The 21,621-nt window shown below is 47.5% G+C and overlaps 3 non-coding genes across 3 annotated transcripts; all 3 read left to right on the top strand.

Moving 5' to 3' along the window:
* Positions 1–699: 699 nt before the first annotated feature.
* Positions 700–786, top strand: TRNAS-UGA (transfer RNA serine (anticodon UGA)). Its single transcript has one exon. It is a non-coding gene; the product is annotated as a tRNA-Ser (tRNA).
* A 6,209-nt stretch (positions 787–6,995) lies between these two features.
* TRNAF-GAA (transfer RNA phenylalanine (anticodon GAA)) lies at positions 6,996–7,069 on the top strand. Its single transcript has one exon. It is a non-coding gene; the product is annotated as a tRNA-Phe (tRNA).
* A 201-nt stretch (positions 7,070–7,270) lies between these two features.
* On the top strand, positions 7,271–7,345 carry TRNAP-UGG (transfer RNA proline (anticodon UGG)). The gene has a single exon. It is a non-coding gene; the product is annotated as a tRNA-Pro (tRNA).
* Positions 7,346–21,621: the final 14,276 nt, after the last annotated feature.

Genomic DNA, 21,621 nt, shown 5'->3' with positions numbered 1-21,621 from the left:
CCCCCTTCTTCATTCATCCATTTAGGTCAGAATGGATCCAGGGAACCTGGCTCGGGAACAGCCCAGACTAATCACAGTAAGAGAGTCCAATCTCTGAAATAGAGCATTTTCTCTCCATAGTAGTAGTAGAAGGCTTAGTATCTGACTTGATCCAATAGAGTCAGAACACACAGTAGATCCAGATTAAACACTATGATTTGGGCTGGGGGGAGAGCAGCTCTGCGAAGCTGGGCGTTCAGTGTTCTTCTTGAGGAACTCAATCGGTGGGCCTTCAAAAAGGAGCGAGGGAGTGATGGGCAACCGGCGTCTATATGTTGCTCGTGAGCCGCCACAGTCTCGCAACAGTACTGGCGCTAAAGGATCGGTCCTTCACTTGCTGATCGTTCGCGAGTCGAACTCGCTCTCTTGCCACGCCTTTCACTCACTCGCTTGAGTCGGACTCAATCACTCTTTTAGTTTGGAGGATCGTTCGTTCTTCACTCTCTTGCTATTACCCGCAGGGAGCGCAGCAACCAAGGTGCAGTGCATATTATCATATAGAAACAAGCGAAGCGTAGCGATTCGTACTACCGGAAAAGTGTCGCTAACCGGCAGGCAATAGAGTCAAGTCAGCCGATAGGCGCAAGCAAGCGTAGCGAATCACATAGATAAGCCCCCACCTGCCAGCGCGCGGATAGATAGGGCGCGCGAAGCGCGAAGGGATGGATGTCTGAGCGGTTGAAAGAGTCGGTCTTGAAAACCGAAGTATTGATAGGAATACCGGGGGTTCGAATCCCTCTCCATCCGCGAGGTCATAAGTTCTCTCTTGCGTTATCTATAGATAAGAACGAATCGGATCGACTCGACTGAGATGATGGATGGAATGGGTAGACGGTTGAGGTTATAGTGTTATGATTTAGTTAGGACTTTGTCTCCCTTTCGTTATCTTCCGCCCCCTCGTCTGAAGGGCCGGGTGGATTACCTGTGGGAGCGAAGTCGAAGATCTCGGTGGTCTTGTGAGTGGTTGATAAACTGCGATTGCAGTTTTCTTTAGTTCTTTAGGAAGTCGAGGCTTAACAGACAAAGAAAACGGTGGATACTTCCACTATATGGGTAGAAGGTGACGACCCTAATGAATCGACTATGAAGGTGGCTGAGAAATTAGCTACATCAGCGCTCAAATTCATGAATCCTTATTGCCCTGGCTTCGATGATCAACCCCTGGCGCATTTAGGTTTTGATCTTCGGCCGGTCCTCAGGACCCAACACCTATATGAATCCTTTAAAAGATGCAAAAGGTGTTGCCTCTATCCACATAGAAAGCTGACCCTCTTCCACACATTAGCGGTGGATGCTACAGCCGCTATCACTTTGGCTGCTGGAGGGGAATGGTTAAGTGAAACTCTCGACGTCTTGTTTGGTAAACGGGATGTTTACCCAGGCGCCGTAGTGTTGCCTAACCCTTCGGCCGGAGATGTCGGATGCTCGCAGTTTAGCTACTTGTATCGATTTGCCACAGTGTGGTTAGATACAATGCGCTGGCAGCCTGCTTCGGAAGCAGCGAGCGGGAAAAGCTCGCACACGCCCGCTGGCTTTCGCGTAGCAGTGCCCCCCTCTTTCTATTTGGGGCCCTTTAGGCACCTTATAGCAATAGTGGCACCCGCGCTTCGCTCGCTGGCTTTCGCGAGCTTCAAAACGCGCGCTAGCGCGCGCATCCCAGCTGCTTGCGACTTTCAATCAGAAAAGGAAGATTGAGCAAGGCAAGGGAGAAAGAAGTTGTCCCCTCTTCTCTGGTAACCCGCCGCCGGTCATATAGAGCGCTCCGCCCGCCACCGCATATGTAGAAAAAGAGGGAGCGGGGAAGGAAGAACAACCGTTTGACTTTGGCACATGAGGTGGCGGGTTTGGCTAGGTAACATAATGGAAATGTATCGGACTGCAAATCCTGGAATGACGGTTCGACCCCGTCCTTGGCCTCGGGGAGTGGCGAGCAGCACGGAACTTGAATCAATCAAATGGCATAGTATAGGGGGGGCTTTCCTTTGTCAGAAATCAACAGAGAAAATTCTTGAACTGAAAATCAAAAGAAATGCAACAAAAAAGAAATGGAAGGACCTTTTTACGTGACGCTTCAATAGAATGAATTCGGTAAGGGTAGAATACGCCCCATGGTCGATCGATGGTCCTGTGCCACTTGAACTCAAATCTGACCCATTCAGCCAGTTCATAACAAAATGTTAGACCAAGCCAAGCAAGTCAGGCTGACTGTTACGAATTGGTTGAGGAAAAGGAAATCCCAGCGGCCAAGCACTCCCGCCCTCAAAAGCTGAGACCGAACAACCGCCAGGTTGTCGAGGACACGTCTTCAGAGGAGGCGGGCGCCCTCTAAGTTTACCACCCCACCCACGCCAAGGCAGGCGAACGGGAACCGACCGAGAACCCGAACCGCTTGACTGACCCAGACAAAAAAGTGAGAGTGCCCGCTTTAAAGGGGCGCTTATAACAATAGGGCACAATAGAGCAAAAGCGTGCCTATAAAGCGCCTGACAGGGCAAGCGCCTAAGCGCCTATTGCTACTTTGTGCTCCGCCCCTTTACGCAATAGGTGCTTCTCGCTTGCCCTATTGTTATAAGCGTCCAAAGTAGCAGGCACTGCTGGTTCGCCAAGTGCCCGCGGGCTCAAATAGGCCTCCTCTTACTACAAGGTGCGTAGCCTCTTTACTACAGAGAGCCGTAGGCGCCTCTTACTACTTTGTGCTCCGCCCCTTTACTACAGAGAGCCGTAGGCGCCTCTTACTACTTGGGGCTTGTGCAGCAAGTGCCCGGCGGCTTGTGCGCTAGTATGGCTTTGAGCGAGCGCATCCGCGCTCCGCTCACAGGTTTCCGCCTCCATTTGGTCGTGCTGCTATGATGTAACGTGCAGTCGTCCCGAGGCAGCAGGATGTATGGTATAGGGCCCCCTATTTCCTCTCCTACAGTCAGTGGCTTATTCGGCGCTATATCACAATTCATTCATTCTCGGGCATAGCTGTTCACGAAACGTGGCATGGGACATCTGTCGTCGGCGGGAGTCAACCATCCGAGCGAGAGGTCAGACCAATCCCATTCATCCTGGTTCGATCCGAACGGATCTTGTTGAATGAATTGATCCATTTATGTATGCCCCTACTTCTGAGTTTAGTGAATTTCTTCCTACTCGGACCCGCTACTTCCTTTTACTACTCCTGAGATATGGTGGAATCAAATTGTTATGGTGGAGAGTGGGGAGTGAAAACACCAATGCAGCAGAGAACGACCGCATGAATCGGAATCAACTTAACTTATTAAGACAGACGACCGAGAAAGAAAGGCTCCGCGTTCTCCAAGTGGTTGATCGCCGCGTGCTAGCCGCTGCTTCATTTCGTATAGCGATAACGCTTTCTCTTTCTTAGCGCGGAGCCCCGCGGAGAACTCTGGTTGCGCTTTGGTTGGCTTTCTCTTAATAGGTCTATTTTATCTGACTTGACTCAGCTTGACCTACTTGACTCAGCGGTTAGAGTCTCGCTTTCATACGGCGAGAGTCATTGGTTCAAATCCAATAGTAGGTAAAACCGGCCGAAACCCCGCTTTTGCCAGCATGACCGCAAGCACGGACTGGCAGCAAGGAGTCAACTGAATGACCAAAGCATCGGTTGCTTCCACTTGTGGCCTTCTTCGACCGACAGACAAGGAACCCCCTTTCTTTTTTAGATTCTGAACCAGATTTTTCTGCAACCCAAGCCTGCTTCTTAGAGTGCCCGGCGGCTTGTGCGCTAGCGAGCGGGAAAAGCGAAGCGAGCCACTGAAAAGCCAGCAAGATAAGGCAGCCGTCTCGCTCGCTCACCTTTTGAAGCTAGGCAAGATACGGCTTTGAAGCCGTATCGCGCTCTAGCGCACAAGCCCCAAGTAGTAAGAGGCGCCTACGGCTCTCTGTAGTAAAGGGGCGGAGCACAAAGTAGTAAGAGGCGCCTACGGCTCTCTGTAGTAAAGAGGCTACGCACCTTGTAGTAAGAGGGGGCTATTCAGCACCTTTACCTTATCGCGGGCTTCCAGCACTATTGCTTAAAGGTAGAAAGCACCCTATTGTGTAAAGGGGCCCTTTGGCTACTCTTGCTATCAGGTAGAAAGCCTCAAGCCTACAATCGCGGCCTCTGCAGCCACCGGACTCTGCAGTTTTTCAGCTACTTGCTGACTAGCAATCGCTCGTTTTTCTTATTAGCATGGGATTGGATGTGAATAATGAAAGAATGATAGGCCATCTCTTAGAAGGCAATCCCCGGGGAATTCCTATAGATTTCCGATGGATAACAATCCATCTTTCTCGCTTTCGCTCTTTCTCCCAATCAATCGCGAGGGGGTTCCGGGCATGAGAACGCAAGTGCCGGAATCGAACAGTCCGAGGACGAAAGAGAAAATGCTCCGCGGGGAACTCGTTTCATGTCGGCGTCTTCGTGCCGGTTAGACGTCGGCCATGAAATCCATCACTATACCGAGCAGATCACGGGCATTCACATCTCGGTCAAACGGAACTGTGCGCGATTCTCTCGTGAATCGCCTTCCGCAAGGTATGGCATTCAGGGTCTGAACCCGGGGAGAAATCTTTCTTCATAGATACAAGACATTCGTTGCTGATCTAAAAAAGATCTTATCCCGTGGGCGTTAGCGGACGTTTTTCATTCTTCACCCGGTCCTTAGTAGCGTTTCCAAAGTCAACCTAACCGGTTACCTTTGGAAACGCGCTAAAACAGGCCTATGGGTTCGCCTTTCTAATAGAAGAATAGTCTATAATTAGATAGAAGTATATAGAATTAGCCAGATCGTCTGAAGCATGAACAGAATCACCTTTGTTCCGAAGGCCTAGCGAGTTCCTTTTTTTTATGGTCAAAGGCCTTTCTTTCCCGGACCGATGACTCGGTTGTTCAGTACTGCTAACTATTATAGGAGGATGCCGTCCCCCCAGGACTACCAGTAGCTTCGGTTGTTGAATATCGTGCAAGCTTTATTTGTTGTGGTTGTATTGGCTGCAAGCGGAACGTAGGCGCTGTAGGTGTGTGTTGACCATGCACTCTCGCGTCGTGTAATGTCGTATGTATGATAGAGGTGGTGTGGTGATTGATCTCAATGCTAATGGTTATCCCCAAGGTTCAACGAATGAATGAAGCTATGATCGTACCGAGCAATCAAACTCAAGCGCGTTAGCGCAACGCGCGCGCAGCGCTCAGTCCGTTGCTTGTTCCTCTTCTGTCTTGTCTCCAAGCCGGCCATAATAGAATAGATAGGCGAAGCAGCCAATAGCAGTCTGTTCTCGCCTATCGATAGATAGCAGGTAGCTTCCAAGCTCAAACCAAACTCCATTGCTACTTTTTTTCTTGTTATTGATAGAGTCCGCCCCTGTCAAATAAAGTAGAGGGGGGGAGAACTGTTTGAGAGAAGGAAAAAGAGCAAAGGATTTACAAGTCTAATCTAATGGGAGAAGAATTGCTGACACGTTGACTGCCTTCGATACTATAAAAGATAACCCAAGCGGTCTAACCCCCGGGGCTGACCCCAACCGAAAGACGCTAGACGGACTAACGGCAAGCGAGATAAAGAAAGCAGCTTCCCCGCCTTGCCGCGGGAGAGTCTTTCTCCAATGAGCCCAATTTTGGCAAGACAAGAAAGGAACTCGCCCTTTGACACCAAGGGATAAGAGCTGATTGCTGGCGATGACTTGGTGAAGGGAATCTATGAGAGAAGGTTCTCGAACCAGCTTCAAAAGAAGGCCCCTGCTGTTGCAGCTAGCGCACAAGCCGCCGGGCACTTGCTTTGCTGCCCATTCGCACACGCCCTTGACTTCTAGCGCACAAGCCCCAAGCCTACAATAGCAATAGGGCCTACAAGCGCACATGCCCTAAGGCTTGTGCGCTAGCTTTATGGCCGCGATTGTAGGCTTGAGGCTTTCTACCTGATAGCAAGAGTGCGATAAGCACCAATTGCGTCAGGTGCGTAGCCCTGACGCTTAAGCGCTTGACGGCGCCTATTGCTACAGGGCTTGAGCGCTAGCTTTGAGCGCTCACCTTTTGAAGCTTGCTGCTTTCTCCCAGACGAAGGAGATATGAATTCAATTCAGGCAGGTAAGGGCTTGACCGTGTGTTCTCTCCTGGTCGGGTCGGAGGCGAAGACTGGCAAAGTTCATCATTCCGTGGTGGGGTGCTCATAGAAAAGCAGGCGTCGCCCAACGAGTGGCTTGGATGGAGTCTCGCTTTTTTGCTGGGGAGATCCATAGATCTGGATAGAGTCTCGCTCATAGAGGAAGAGTACGCGCGCTAGCGCGCTACGGCTTACGCAGTTGATCGGATCAGATAGCCCTTCGGGCAACCAACCCAACCCGGCACATCCAATTCCGATCAACAACTTGGAGGTATGGCTGAGTGGCTTAAGGCATTGGTTTGCTAAATCGACATACAAGAAGATTGTATCATGGGTTCGAATCCCCGGCACGGAAGTTGAACGGGCGGGCTAAGCCTGCGCTCACGCCTGCGAGCGAAGCGCTCAAAGCGATGCGAGCCAGCTTGTAGTAAGAGGGGGGCACAACGCGCACAAGCCTTAGGGCACTCTTAGCCAACGTAAGCGCACAAGCCCCAAGTAGTAATAGGCGCCGTAGGCTCTCTGTATACTAGGGGCGGAGCACCAAGTAGTAATAGGCGCCGTAGGCTCTCTTACTACAAGGGGCGGAGCACCTTTACTACAGAGGAGGCCTATTTGAGTTGAGCCCGCGGGCACTCTAAGTGAGAGAAAGAACCTCTTGGTGGAGTCCCCCGGAGGACAGAATAGCACTACTTAGTGACTAGGAGCGGAGAGCCTCTATCTTGTTCTTGGTAGCGTCTATAGCGAAGAAGACCTGACCGAACGAGGGCCGGCTTTTGACTGGACGGCTCTCGGTTCGTCGAGCGACGCTCCTCCACTGCTTGGTAAGGTAGGGCGCTATTCGATGAAGAAAACACACACTTTAGGAAAGTGGTTCAGGTAGCTCAGCTGGTTAGAGCAAAGGACTGAAAATCCTTGTGTCAGTGGTTCGAATCCACTTCTAAGCGGGCGAAGGGTCCAAAGGAGACGTTGCCGGGAGCGAGCCGGTCAAATTCAAGTGAAAGAGGAAGTTTCAAAGTAGTTGGAGGCAGATTTGAGAAAAGCGGTTTCTTACTCGGATTGGTTCTCGCGTCCCTGTGCCCAAAAAGGATGGGCGAGTTCGGTTCGAGTCTTCATCGATCGGGTGGTCAGACTCTGGGGGGGTGAGACGAGGTGTAGCGCAGTCTGGTCAGCGCATCTGTTTTGGGTACAGAGGGCCATAGGTTCGAATCCTGTCACCTTGAATGTGGCTAATAGTACAATCTTCAATCAGAATCATTCTCATGAAAACATATAATCGCCCGTTATCACCTCATCTTACTCTTTATGTGTCCCAGCTCACTTCGACGTTTCCTATTTCCCATAGAATCTCCGGGGCTTTCCTCGCCACAATGGTTTTGTTTAGTCCGATTCTGTGTCCGAAAATGAGTTTGATTTGCTTGACCTATGAGAATTTCTACCAATCCTCGTATATAAGTTCCAAGTTCATCCCAAGCTCCGTTGGTCTGACTATCTTAGCGTTGTCCTTTCATCTGTATTATGGAGCTCGTCAAATTGTTACGGAATTCAAGAAATTCTTGTTTGATTACTATCAAAAATGGTCTTCTTTTTTTCTGAGAAATCCATTTGTTCGCTTGACCATACTAATAAAGGTTTTCTTATTCTATTTGTTGGTCCTAATTATGAGAATAAGGATGTGGCTGCCATTCTCCTTGGCACTCTGGGCAGACTACCCCCTAAGCGAGGGAGAGATGCTGCGGCACCGTTTACATCGCGAAGCAGAGCGGCTGCAGCAGCACAATCTCGAACTGCAGCTGGAGAATTTCCGAGGAGAGATTCAGCTGCAGCTGCTGCAGGAGCACCTGCCCAGATAACAACAACAGCAGGCCATGGCCTGCTGTTGAACGGATAGAGCCACAATCCGACTCCTACTAAGTAACTCCGTGCTTGCTGTGCTCCAGACGGGGAAATGAAAGCAGAATTTCTTCGGATCCCTCCCACATGTTCAATCTTTTTTTAGCTGTTTCCCCAGAGATCTTTATCATTAACGCAACCTTCATTTTGCTCATTCATGGAGTTGTATTTAGTACCTCTAAGAAAGATGATTATCCACCGTTAGTCAGTAATGTGAGTTGGCTTGGATTACTTAGTGTTGCGCGCCTAGGAGGGCAGCGCGCTTTGGGATGCGGAGGAGCTATTATCGCCCAGCTCCCTAACCTAATGCGGCACCGGGTTCGGACCGCAGGGAACCGTAGCATGGGGGGACGTCTAATCCTTTTGCCGCCGCAAGGCTGGCTAATCGTACGCTGCAGGAGCAAGGGAACTCCCCAGGTTCTGGAAGGCACATGAGTCCGAACGCTATTATGAATGTGCGACCGACACTACACTACGTAGGTACCTGTGCTGGTGAGGCGTCGGTCGGTCCTAGAAACGGCGGCAGCGGCGCGAGGAGTTAACGACCGGACGTGCTGCAACCTAGGGATCACCAGGCAGCTCTTTCGCTCTATAGGGATCGGGGGGGCATAGCACAATTCTTCTTGGAGGAGGGTTGGTTTGCCCGGGTGACTGATCCTGCCATAATGTACTCCTACCTATTGCACTTGCTGTGCCCGCGGGCGTGTAAGCGCACACGCCCGCGGGCTGCATCGCACACGCCCCCAAGCCTACAATTGCAATAGGTGCTTCAAGCTTGCCCTATTGTTATAAGCGCCCAAGGTAGCAGCCTCTGCAGCTGCCCGCGGGCACAGCAAGGGCCATAGGGGGCTTTCGCACACGCCCTAGGGCACAGCAGCTCGCGGGCGTGTGCGAAAGCCCTAGGGCGTGTGCGCTGAGCCCTAAGGCAGCAAGTGCCCTAGCCCTCAGGCTTGTGCGCTAGAGAGCGGGCGTGTGCGCTGTGCGTATGGCAGCAAGTGCCCGGCGGCTTGTGCGATAGAAGTCGAGCATACATATGATGATCTTCATGCGTGAATAGCCAGGAGGAAAGAAAGGGCGGTAGATGATAAGATAATGAGAAAGGGCGCCGCGTCTGGACGGGCGGGCGGAATGGATGAGCGAAAGGTGCCATGCCATGGGAGCGGGGAATCTCCCGAGTCTCATTTAAGACAACTAAATGCACCTCGAGGTGCAGCCGAAGAACTGGGTGGGGGACCTTCTCGAGCACAGGATAGGCAATTGAGAGATAGAGCTAGCCTATTCGTTATGGGGAATCAATGCTCCGGGCCGAATAGAGCTTACCTCCGGCACCTGGCTTTCTCCGGCGCATATTAGCTTAGCAGCGCTCAATAGGCCCTGGCTTGGTTTGGCTGCCTCTCTGGCGGCCACTTTCCTTACCTTACCCCCGCAACACTCCCACTCCAAGCTACGCCTGCTGAGCAAGATGCATTGCGATTTCCTCTTCTGTGGACGCACCGGAGCCTCACTATGACCCGGGACGGGAAGAGCATTTTCTCTCCGGCGGGCTTTCTAGCGCACAAGCCGCCGGGCACTTGCTGCCAAAGGCGCCCCAAGACAGGGTCAAACTGTAGGGAAGGGGACATGATCAATAGAACCTGGCTGGATCGGGGCTGGGATAGTAGCGCCCATTCCTAACCAGTTTCGAAAAGGTTCGCTCATGCTGGAGGGAGCATCCCCACTTAGTGATCGGTCCGCTAGTTCACGCAAATCCGAAGAAGTTATCACGGACGAGCCACATGCAGGGAAACTTGCACGTGTGGTTCTGGCCGGGGTTTCCCTTCGGTATCTAATAACCTTGCTTCTGCTCGCCGCTGGCGCACCTCTCCTAACTATTGCCCATTTATTCCGGAATAATCTTTTTAGGAGGGACAATTTGACATATTTCTGCCAAATCCTTCCATTATTAAGTACGGCTGGTACCATTTCGATGTGTTTCGATTCTTCCGAACAAGAGAGGTTTGATGCTTTTGAATCCATTGTATTAATTCCACTTCCTACTCGCAGTATGCTCTTTATGATCTCGGCTCATGATTCAATTGCCATGTATTTAGCTATTGAGCCTCAAAGTTTATGTTTTTATGTGATCGCTGCATCAAAAAGAAAGTCTGAATTTTCCACGGAAGCCGGCTCGAAATATTTGATCTTAGGTGCATTTCCCTCTGGAATATTATTGTTCGGGTACGACCGGACAACTACCGATATTTTCTTTTTTTATAAATAACATTGTATAAAAGCGATCGATCCACATCTTTCCCCATAGCCCTGCCCTGGGGCTGTGTCTCGATCTCCTACGTGCGAAATCAGAGGGACTAGTTCCTATGGAGATTCCCCTTGGTCTAATTCCACGACGGAGAGTCGGCGTGGCGTAAAGTGAAGATTGGGGGGAGTAGAGCGAAATCCCCTTCGTGGGTATTCCGAAGGTGTAACCTAGGCAACGAAAAAGGGGCCCGATACTTCAACTAGAGGAGCGACCAGTTGGTTCACCAAACCCCGACCCAGCGTCACACGTTCTCCAGGTCCGAAGGGATCCAGTGCCCTTATACCGACTCCTCCCGGAATTGCGTTATCGGAGCCGAGCCAGGAATGGCCGTTAGTGGACACCCACCACTTTTCACCGGTTAGAGAGGCCCTCTTTAATACATTAAGAAAAGATGTTCACAGGGGCCAGAAAGACTCGGTCATAGGAACTTAGACCACCTACGCGCTGGTAAACGAAAACCACCTCGACCGGATCTACCGAACGAATCAGGCCGCCCCTTGAAAGAATTCACACGCCCAAAGGGCCACCAGCTTTCCCAAAAAAAGGGGAGATCTGCTGCTTACTGCTCACGGAAACATCCGACCTATACTATAGTCAAGTCGTCCGCGTATCTTTCTGATCTCCTTCTATTCATCAGATTTTTGGCTTTGCCCAACAGTGTTAGATGGTGTTGGCTAAAAAAGGGGGAGAGAGGGAGCCCGCGGGCACCTGCATTTTAGGTTCTCTCCGTTTCGTGCGTGAATGGCGGTTCTCAGACGAGGTCTCTCGAGCCTCTCTAAATAGGCGGATTAGAATGCAAATCTCGATAGAGGTTTCACGTCTGCGCATAGAATAGTTTTTTTGCGCAGAATCTCAAGTTAAAAAAGAAAAGAAAATAAATAAGGCCTTGGCCTTGTTCTGCCTTATTGCTTATTGTTAGTACATCTATTTTTCTTCAATTAGATGTTAATGTGAATGAACCATAACTATGTAGTCCTACCCCTAATAGATTGACCCCAAAATAACATATCAAAATTATAAGAACAGAAGCCACAATTGCGGAATTCACACCTTGCAAACTTTGAGCCGTTCTAGTATGTAAATAAATTGCGAATATGGTCCAAGTAATAAATGCCCAAGTTTCCTTAGGGTCCCAATTCCAATAAGATCCCCATGCCTCATTAGCCCATACTGCTCCCGAAAGAATACCTATGGTTAAAAAAGTCAATCCTAGACTAATAACACGATAACTCCAATGATCCAACCGTCGAGTAAATTGAGACTTGTGAGAATTTCTAAATGAAAGAAAGGAGGTGCTTTGTAAAACACTTCCTTTTTCATTTAAGTATTGTATCTCATCAAAAGAAAATGACCCAATTAGTCAATTCTGACTTTTACCAAGAATATCTATGTTTTTTCTAAGTGTAATGACTAAAAGAGCTACTGATAATAACGATCCGCATAAAAGAGCTGCGTAGCTCAATAACATCATACTCACGTGCATCATTAACCACTGGGATTGTAGAGCAGGCACTAATATTGCGGATTGATGCATTTCAGTTAAAAGCCCCGAAGTGGCAAAGCCTTGAGTCAAAATAGTACCTGGAGCTGTTATTGCGCTTAAATCATTTTTATGGTGGAGTATTTTCTAAACCATATGAAAAATGGAGAAACTCCACGAAAGGAACATTAATGATCCATATAAAGAATTTAATGGGAAATGTCTCGAATAAATCCAACGAGTAACTAATAATCCTGTTATACAGAAAAAAGTCACTATCATACCTTTTTCTGACGAATCACATAGTCCTACGATTTCATGAACTAGTAATTTCATTAAATGAATCGTAATGACAATTGAAATGATCGAAAAAGAGATGTGAGTTAATATATGTTCTAAAGTATCAAATATCATAAAAAACTATTAAAAAAAGGGGGTTTGAAATTATAGAAATCCGGAATTTCATTCAGTATAGGATCTATTGTGCCCCTTTAGAGAATGCCGCCACTCGGATTCGAACCGAGATGCTCTGGCACTGCTTCCTAAGAGCAGCGTGTCTACCAATTTCACCATGGCGGCTTGATCGAAATAATAATAGCCCATATTAGATTCATTCGTCGATGCAATCAATGTTATTTATTTTCCGAAACATTAGAAAGGAATGGTTGAATAAAAATCTCATTTCTTCCAGTTCAAAAAGTACTAAAACCAGAAGGTAGTATAGGGCATACGCTCTCGGGCTCATGCTTGCTCCTCGCCTAGCTCCAGTCTTGAATGCACTCAGGAAACTGCCTAACGGCTGACTCCTGCCTTTCGAGAAGATGCTTTGAGGGTGAAGGCAAGCAAGTTTGATTGCACAAAGGCTACTAAAGCGGAAGAGAGGGAAGACAGACAAGGAGAGCAATAGAAAGTTCAAAAAGAGATCAGTGGAGAAACAATTACATAAAGCCAGATGCTAGGCACCCCTTTTTTATTCCATTAATTGGACTTTGTTTGATTAACTCGAAGTTCTTTAAAGACCTCCGCCTTCTTTGAAATATCATGAACAGTTCCTGTAGGTTGAGCGCCCCTTTCAAGGAAATATAGAATAGCAGGAACATTTAAATAAGTTTGATTCTTTATCGGATCGTAAAAACCGACTTTACGAAGATCTCTTCCCTCTCTTCGGGATCGAACATCAATTGCAACGATTCGATAGATGACTCATTGGGATAGATGTATATGCAGAATTCCCCCCCCCCTAGAAACGTATAGGAGGTTTTCTCCTCATACGGCTCAAGAAAGAATGATTCGAATTTATGTATATAGTGGCAAATGTATCCAATAAATTTTGAATTAGACTAGAAATTTGAGTCGTTTTTTGTTCTTCTCTCCTGAGAAGATAAATCTCATTCGTACTCATAACTCAAGTTAGGTAATTATCAAAGGCCTCGAAGGGAAATCCTTAAACATTTATTGAGCCGTCTCTAACCCATTTCTTTTTTATTTGTCTCACCTAGAATCTATTTCCACATTCTAATCTAGTTCTAGTTGTTGAAACAGTTGAAAAATGGCGTTTACTTGTTCCGGTATCCGTTATCCTTGCTTTGAATCATTGGGTTTAGACATTACTTCGGCGATTCTTAATCGTTTCAAAATGGCAGCAACATACCTTTTGTTATTTCTTTCTATTGAAAGAATCGTACGAATGATTGATTCCCCTACGATACAATTTTGGTCAAATATTTTTACCAATTCCGAACTATTTGACTTTTTGGTTTGAACCCCATTCAAATTTCACCCTTTCGATTTCTATATCGAAGATATACTTACGTTACGAAGTTTTTCCAACCTATTGATTGGTACTCACCCTAGACTCTTCCCCTGATAAATGAATCAAGACTTTATACTCGAGCTCCATCATGTACTATTTACAACCAAGAAAATTGGTTTCCTAGTGTAACAGAACAAACTATGTCGAGCCAAGAGCATCTTCACAGATATATAAAATGGTGGATTCCTGCATCCACAACCGACCATGTCCTTCAAGTCGCACGTTGCTTTCTACCACATCGTTTCAAACGAAGTTTTACCATAACATTCCTCTAATTTGGAACCGGTATGCCCGGTATGGAATTGATTCAATATGGAATCATGAATAATCATTGGCTTAATTGCTACCCAGCAGTCCACACCTTCCTTATATATATGCTTCTATATATGCTTATATATATATATGGAAGGATAGGTATTTTATTTATTAAAGTTCAAAAAGTCATTTTAGCAGGCTTGAAGCGTGCTACCTTGGGCGAGGGTTGGTGTGGTGCAGTAAGGCGCTTTCTAGCTTGAGTTTGATTGCTTAGCTATTATTCTCTGAATTCATTTCTAAATTCTCTTTTTGAACTTTCGATTCTCTCTATACTTGGTCACCTGCTTGGCAAAAGACGCTTTCTTTATAGGATAGGCACAAGACGCTTTTGCTATAAGTTTGATCATTTGGTTATTTCGGTCTAGCTAACCGATATGATGCCGAATTCCCTGCTCGGCTTACACGATGATCGGGGACATCGAGGATGGCCACGAATGCCCTTGGCTTGGCCTGCGAGCTGAAGCGCTTAGACGAGAGCTAGATTCACACCGCTTGCCAGGCGGGGCGGGTCCCGGGTGGAGCTGAACCTTGATGGATATTGTTGGTAAGGTGATAGTTGATCGTCCCTTTTCCAGGCATCACACTCTGCCGGAGCAATATACCGAGTTGATGACGAAGCTCTATCTCTAGGGCGGTAGAGTCATATGTTACCGCAAAAACGAAATCGCCGAAACTGACCCGGCAACAGATACGGGTCGAATAGCAAGCCCTTTGGAAAGGACTTAACCAAAAGAACTAGACCCACTTCTCGCCTTTCCTAGTTTGACTTTGCCCACTTCAAAAGTGACACGGGTTCTACCAATACCACGCCGCTTACCGACTTGCCTCGCTATCAGTTCATTTGACCCTTCCTCTTTCCCAATGGATACCGAAAGGGGAGAAACGGGAGCTGTTGGTTATTCCTTTCTTAATGAAACTGATGACCTTTCTTTCCGCCTACTAAATAAACCTGGGCTACATCATCAGTCATCTCAACGGGAAATGCCTCAGGAGCGGGTCGAATAGCAAACCTGACGAAGGAATTTCTTGAAAGGATTTGTTCCAGCTGAGAATTATTTCCGAGCAAGTTCGCTATGTCACGAACACCGTGGGAGGGACGCTTGGGCGAAGCCTAGCATCAACGGGATGAAGTTCTGCTTCCACTTGACACTGTCTAAATCGGCATTTTGGGCTTTTCAATTTGAACAACTTTGATATTTGATCTTTCTGGCTAGCCGATCTTCTGCAGATTTCCCAGTTCCGCTAACACTATGAGAGGGTCTGAGATCTCCTGGTACCTTTCCCGCTATCAATTGGAAGCTTCCTTTCCTGTTGTGATCTTCCTATAAAGAAAGGTCAGTTCGTTATCGCTCTTCTATTCCCTATGAAAATAGGAAGGTGGGACTTCCCGTGTTAAATAAACTGCCCTGCCTTGAAGAAGGCAATTGACATGGACGATTACTATTAAGCAGAAACCGAGGCGCTCCTATAACCGCACTTTCGGGTCTAAGTCTGAAAGACTGATAAGCGAAGGTAGTGAGTGGGCACTTAGTCTAGTCTGCCAATCGCTGTTCTTCCCTGCCCTACCAACTAGAGGTACGGAGGTCTGGTTCCAAGGCAGGACTATAAAGTAGCGCGTTAGCCAGCGAGCGAGAAAAGCGAAGCGAGCCAGAAAGCGCACAAGCCCCCTTATAGCAATAGGGCGTGAGCGCTAGCTAGCGCAGTTTGAGTAGGGGGCTTGACGCGCACACGCCCCCTTATAGCAATAGGGCAGCAGTGCCCCCCACAGCCCTTCCTTTTGGAATTGATTCCACCGAACCAGAGAAAGAGACCTTGGGGTAGTTGTTCATGGATTCGACCTTTGCTAATCAGTCTTCATTCCTCGCTTCTTCTAGCTACGGAACGGCTTCATCGGATTAATTCCTTTGGTGAGTTCTAACTTCACGTTGATGGGGCGTCGAGAGGAAAGATCCCGGTCTTATTGGACGAGGGCTATTGCCAGTTCAACTTGGCAACCCCGATTTCCTTCCCTCGATCTTTGTAATGACTTAGCTATTTTATTAAGAGGAACGAAGCCCTATTTTCTTATTCCTAAGGAACTGGCCTGACGACCACACTTGAAGACTGAACCATTCTTCGCTGCAGCAAGCGAAACTCAGCATGCAACAAACCCAACGGAGCAAGCTAGGCCTCTTGCCCCACATGAAGCTGCAGCGAGCCTTCGGCACATGAGAATACGCCTGGTTTCTGTGATATTGTTAGTCTTCTCCCTTCCCAAGTAGAAAGAAAGCGTAACTGAATGCCCACGCCAAGCGAGAGCGAAGGGACTCCCTCAACCTAATCTTCTCGTGGGAGGCCTAGCGACCCGGGAAAGAAATGCGAAACTACTTAAGAAAAGGACACAATAGCACCGCTTGAGACAAACTTAATGCTTTAAGCGCTACTTTTTAAGCAATGCACAATAGCTATAGCGCGAGAGCTTTAATTGCCAACTATTCATTTTGAAACCATCTCCTACTAACATAGTGGTAGAAAGAGTACCTTGTTGTGCCTCGACTTCAAAGGGTTTACCTTTAACCATGTTAATGGGCCCGCATTATTGGCTAATAGAGAATCAAAGTTGATTTACCAATGAATCACGAAATGCTATGGTTCTGACATATTCTTTCTGAATTTCTTAAGAAGTAATTCGTCTTGCTCCTGCCTCAAGCTAGACAGGTCGGCCAACGTTTCGGTAGCTGAAGGCCTAAAGAATTGTTCATTAAACTTCTTTTCTATCTCAAACCAGCTGTAGAGTTAGCTGGTAGCTGCACTTTTTTCTCCACGCTACACCAGTTAACGACAAACAACTGAATTGCCTCAACAGCAGGAATTCGTTATGTGCTGTGTCCTTGCACAGCGATATGAATCGGACAATATGTTCCTCCGGGGTAACCGAAATCGGATATTTCCAGCAAACTCCTTAAACTTTGGTTGTTTATAGTTGGGAGGAAATGGATAATCCCGGTCGAGACTTGCGGGATACGGATTCCGTCTAGGTTGATCGGCTGGAGAAGGGTTATTTTGCTGCCTAATCAGCTCTAACACAGCCGATCGGCCGTTCCTCACCAGGCTGCATTGCTGGGGTAGATTGCCGCGGTGGCTGAGTTGCCGCCTGTGGCTGAAACGTTGAGGGCACAGCGGAACCTGATGAATTTTGAGTGGTGTTGTTGGGCATGGTGAAGTTTGGCATGTATTTTCTGCCCTGTCCCCACTCGAGAGGAGGAGGTGGCCACACCAACCCTCACATAAGGATAGGGAGGATAATAGCCATGGTATGGTGGAGACGGATATGGATACTGTCCAGTCCAAGGTGGAGTGAAAGGTCCTGGAGCTGGTGGAGGGGACGATGTTGAAGCTAGGAATGAAGCTGTTGTCATTCTGGGTAATGCAGGTTGCTGCCGAGCCATCAGTGGTCTATTCCTGTTCGGCAAAGGGTAAGGAGATTAAGCAGCATTTGTCTGAGCACTCACTACCTTTTGGATAGGCGGAACAGCAGGTTGAGCTGGTGGAATCGGCATAGGAACCTGGGCTCCGATTTCTTCGTCACCTATCTCAAATGGTATAGGCAGAGAGTAAGGTGACTGAGAGGGGCCGGGGTTGCGCGATTCACCCTGTGGCGGCGAATGTGATGCCGGCTTTTCTCGTCTCGCCTCGATTGCTCTTGAGATAGACTCCAACTGATCTTGGAGTCTGTCAATCTGAACCTGATATGAAGTGGATGGTGTCTCAGTCACCTTTGGCCTAGGGAAGCACGAGTCGAACGCCTTTTCCTCTATCAGCTAAGGCCAGTCCCCCCACGGGGGATGTAGGGGGGGAGTTGGAATAAGAAAATGTCTTCCCCTTCCTAAAGCACGTTTATGACTGAACTGCGAGTATGCCAACGGCTAGAAAGCAGGCAATAAGGAAAGCCGCCAAGCAAGAAAAGCAGTCTGTGCTACAAAACAGCACGGAAAGCAATCCAAGCGGGTAAGCTATCGTTGAGCGAAAATCGCTATTATCGCTATTTTAGCTTTTGTGTTCGGTTTCAAAGGTAGTTTATTCTTTCCGTGAAAGACGCTCTATTCCCTTGTCTTTCACTTATTTTTCGTATCAGACTTGTGCCTAAAGTTTAAAGGGCCCCTTTCAGGTGCAGCTCAAGCGGTCGCCCCAGGCCCTGGTTTACATAGTACCATTTCGTACCCTGATCGGTTTGGTCACTCATAGCAAAAGTGTGGGAATAGATGTTAACAGAAGGCACACCCTCGTATCAGGAGTGAAACCCTCACCCGCTTTGATCAATTAGTAAAGGGCTCGTTCCCTTGGAGGCGGCTAGTTGTGACTAGCTAGTACGGTAAACAAACCATTGAATAGGTACATCTTTTTATATAGCGCTTAGGTTTTTCAGGCTTATATCCCGTTTCTACCACTGTCCATGTTGAAAGAAAATCTCTCTGAACCTATAATAAAAGGAGAGCTCTTTCCCTTTAATCTGTTCTTATTAGGGACAACTTGAGTAAACCAATTTCACACTTTCTTTCGTGACCGTTAGCATCTCCTAACGGCTGGCCGGCTGGCTATTTGATCGGTCTAAGCACCGCCGTTCACCCAGGATTAGTCTCTCCTCCCGGATTGGTGACCTCTTTGCCCTTCTCTCATACACAACCAGGCGTCTCTTGTACGCAGCTGGGTGTAGAACTACTCAGCAAGGCTGGTGTTGCCAAGCAGCAGGCATCAGGATCCCGACCTCAACAGATTTTTGCTGTCTTTCTTCTTGGGGAATGATCCGCTATGTTCATCCAATCCCTCAACAGCATCCTGTTAATGAACTCCAGTTTTTTAGCTCATGGCATCCGTAGGTATTTTATGGTATTATCCCGGACTTAAAGAAATTTGTCTGCGGTGCCAGAGGGCTGGATTTCACCTTTCGGTGCGTCTCTTTGAGCTGTTAAGTCTAAGTTCAATAGCTCATAGACTGATTTTGATAGGCCACACCAACCCTCGCCAAGTGATTAGCTTTCCAGGCTCTAGTTGCTGTCGAGCCTGTGATCCTGTGGGACCTCGATTCCTGCACGCGCATTCCCTATAATTTGACCGAGGGCTTCTACTCCGTTCCTTAGAGTCATGCCTCAGCCCTACTCACTGGATCTCTCCTTTCCGCCGCCTGTACTAGTGTCCGGATTCGTTGATCCGAGCCACCACTGCCAGCCTTTTGTGCCATTTAGCATTTCGCGCGTTTGAGTCGTCTTCATTGCCAACGTGAGCCTGAGCGTGGCTATTGAGGGGTAATTCAAGTTCTCGAAACTACTCTAATTTAGGATTTGGAAAAGCGCCCGTGCACCTGACCTTATAGCAATAGGGCACACAAGCGCTCATCTACGTCTGTCTGTCAGTTCCTATAGGAACGAGAGTTTAGCTCCCAAGCTGGAAGTTATCCAACGCAATAAGACAGTTGGCAGCTCCGTAGATGCGGATACGGGAATCTCGATATCATTCTGAACACTTTATCATATTGTTTCAGAGAGTTCGGTTTGATCAAGACTGTTTATGAACTAACCGGATATGCCGTACCCTTGATTGAGCCCAATCACGGTGAGCGGTTCTGACCGCTGGATCATTGAACCTTCGGATCCCGAGCTAAGCAAAAAAAAGAATTTAGAAATGTCATTTAGAAATGAGAATGAAAGAAAGAATGAAATGCAAATGAATGAAATGAGAATGAAAGAAAGAAGACATCCTTGCAAATGAATGAAATGAGAATGAATTGAATAAAGACGAATGAAAGAAAGAAGACTATTTTCACTTGCAAATTCATGTTACAATGAATGAAATTCTAATTCATTTAGAAATGATAATGAATAAAGAAAACATCTGTTTTTTAATTCTTCTTCTTTCAAAAAGTATGTAACGCGTTCCCTTACTAAGACAAGTAAGCAAGCTACGCCTCTCTCCCTTACGGTCGAGCTCTACGCCCCAGACTCTTTAGAATCAATCTGTCTACAACTACAGAAGTTCCCCTGCGTGATCATCTATCTTACTGATACCGTGCTTCGCTCTGCCCCGTTCTTCCTTTCGTCAGTCACAAGGAACGTAAGTTCGCTCCCGTCACCCTATCTGAATAGCAACTTGGTATCGGTAATAAATAGATCTCCCGTTTGCGTTCCTCATTCCCTTACGCTACAAGTCTGAATTCCCTTGCTTTACGCCTTCTCTTTTTGGTCTTCCTTTCTGTCTCCTCTAGCTACAAGTATAGTATAGTATGTAGCCTGATCGTAGACCACCCTGTTCTTTGAGCATCGCAACGTCCCCGGGACTATCTACTGATCCCTCGGGTCTCACCTCGGATTGGAAGTCTAGCTTAAAGACCCGCATTCCCTTTCCTTATCTGTCTTTCGCTCCCCCCGCTTACTAAACGACCTCTCCCTGTTGTACGAGTCTCTTCGCTACCTTGTTTTCCTCCCCCTTTCTATCTCCGAAAAAGGTCCCTTTCTGCACTAGTGGTAAAAAAAAGAAGTCGAGCTCTTTCTTGGCACCTACCTATCGAAGAATAGTCTTACCACGAGACGCCCCCAGCTACATCGTAGCTACACTTCTTACTTGAGCTAGTTCCAACGCTATGCCCCTTCGCTCGAGCATCTTGCGTGAAGGCCTCTCTCTCGGAAAAAGTCTTCTACTCGCACCTCTTGGTCTAGCTACCCTGAACTACGTCCACCCGATCGCTTCTACAACTATAGCGCTAGGCCCCTATCGTACAAGTGAGTTGGAGAGGAATGTCTCTTTTGAAAGTCCTACCTTCGGTCCCCTCATGAGCAACCAAGCCGATTAAGTCATTGGCTTACTCGACTCTTCTCAGAGGGACCAAGACTAGCTCTTTTCTCTTTAGAGAGGGGCATCATTCGACCGATCCCACCTTTCCTTAAAAACGGTATGTAGAGAAACTTTCTTCTTCAACTTCTTATTTATAGCTTTAGTTGGCCGCCTATCTATCAATTGAGCGTTTTCGATCTTTTTTTGACTTCAACCCGGAAGAACTTACTCGAGCGTCTTCAAGCCGCTGCGCCTCTCTAATCCTTGAACAGTGAACTACGTCCAACCTCTCCTTGAATTCGAGTGGCTTATCGCTCGTACTCTTGCTTAACGCCTTCTCGCTCCAAGTATGTCATTTGTACCCGGGCGGTTTAGCTACTTCCGTCCCTCTCCTTCTCAGTTGAGTGATTTACTGCCTTTCCTCGCCTAGCCCCTTTGTCCTCTCTACTTAAAGCTTCTCCAACGTAGTTTTGACCCCTTGGTCCAGTGTCAATTACACCATCTCTATCAAAGGAAGTAGAGTTTACTACGCCCCTCTACCTTCGCCTTAGTGTCTTCGCTTCTCTCTCCGTAACTTCCTACTGTACCAACTCTAACTCAAGTGCAACGAAAAAGACGGGGGAAATGGAAAGTTGCATGATTTCAATGTCATTCTAGGAAGGGAAAGTCTTTTGCTACCAAAAAGAACGGGAAATGGCAAAGTGGGAAGATCCCTAAACTGATCCTTTATATAACATATATTGTAATATAATTACAACTAAAGCCCTTGCCATTACGGCATTAACTCGAAGGTCTAGGTCTGAAACTCTCAACTTATCAATTCAATTAAGCTAGCACATTTTTATACCTATCCTTAGAGCTATAGCTATCCCTTTTTTCTCTACCTATCGAAAAG

Source organism: Aristolochia californica, unplaced genomic scaffold (genome assembly GCF_029961685.1).
Source record: "Aristolochia californica isolate CCGP_79_NKW_82.1479 unplaced genomic scaffold, dmAriCali1.0.hap1 SCAF_107, whole genome shotgun sequence".
Lineage (NCBI taxonomy): Eukaryota > Viridiplantae > Streptophyta > Magnoliopsida > Piperales > Aristolochiaceae > Aristolochia > Aristolochia californica.
This window is presented reverse-complemented; position numbering and strand designations above follow the sequence as displayed.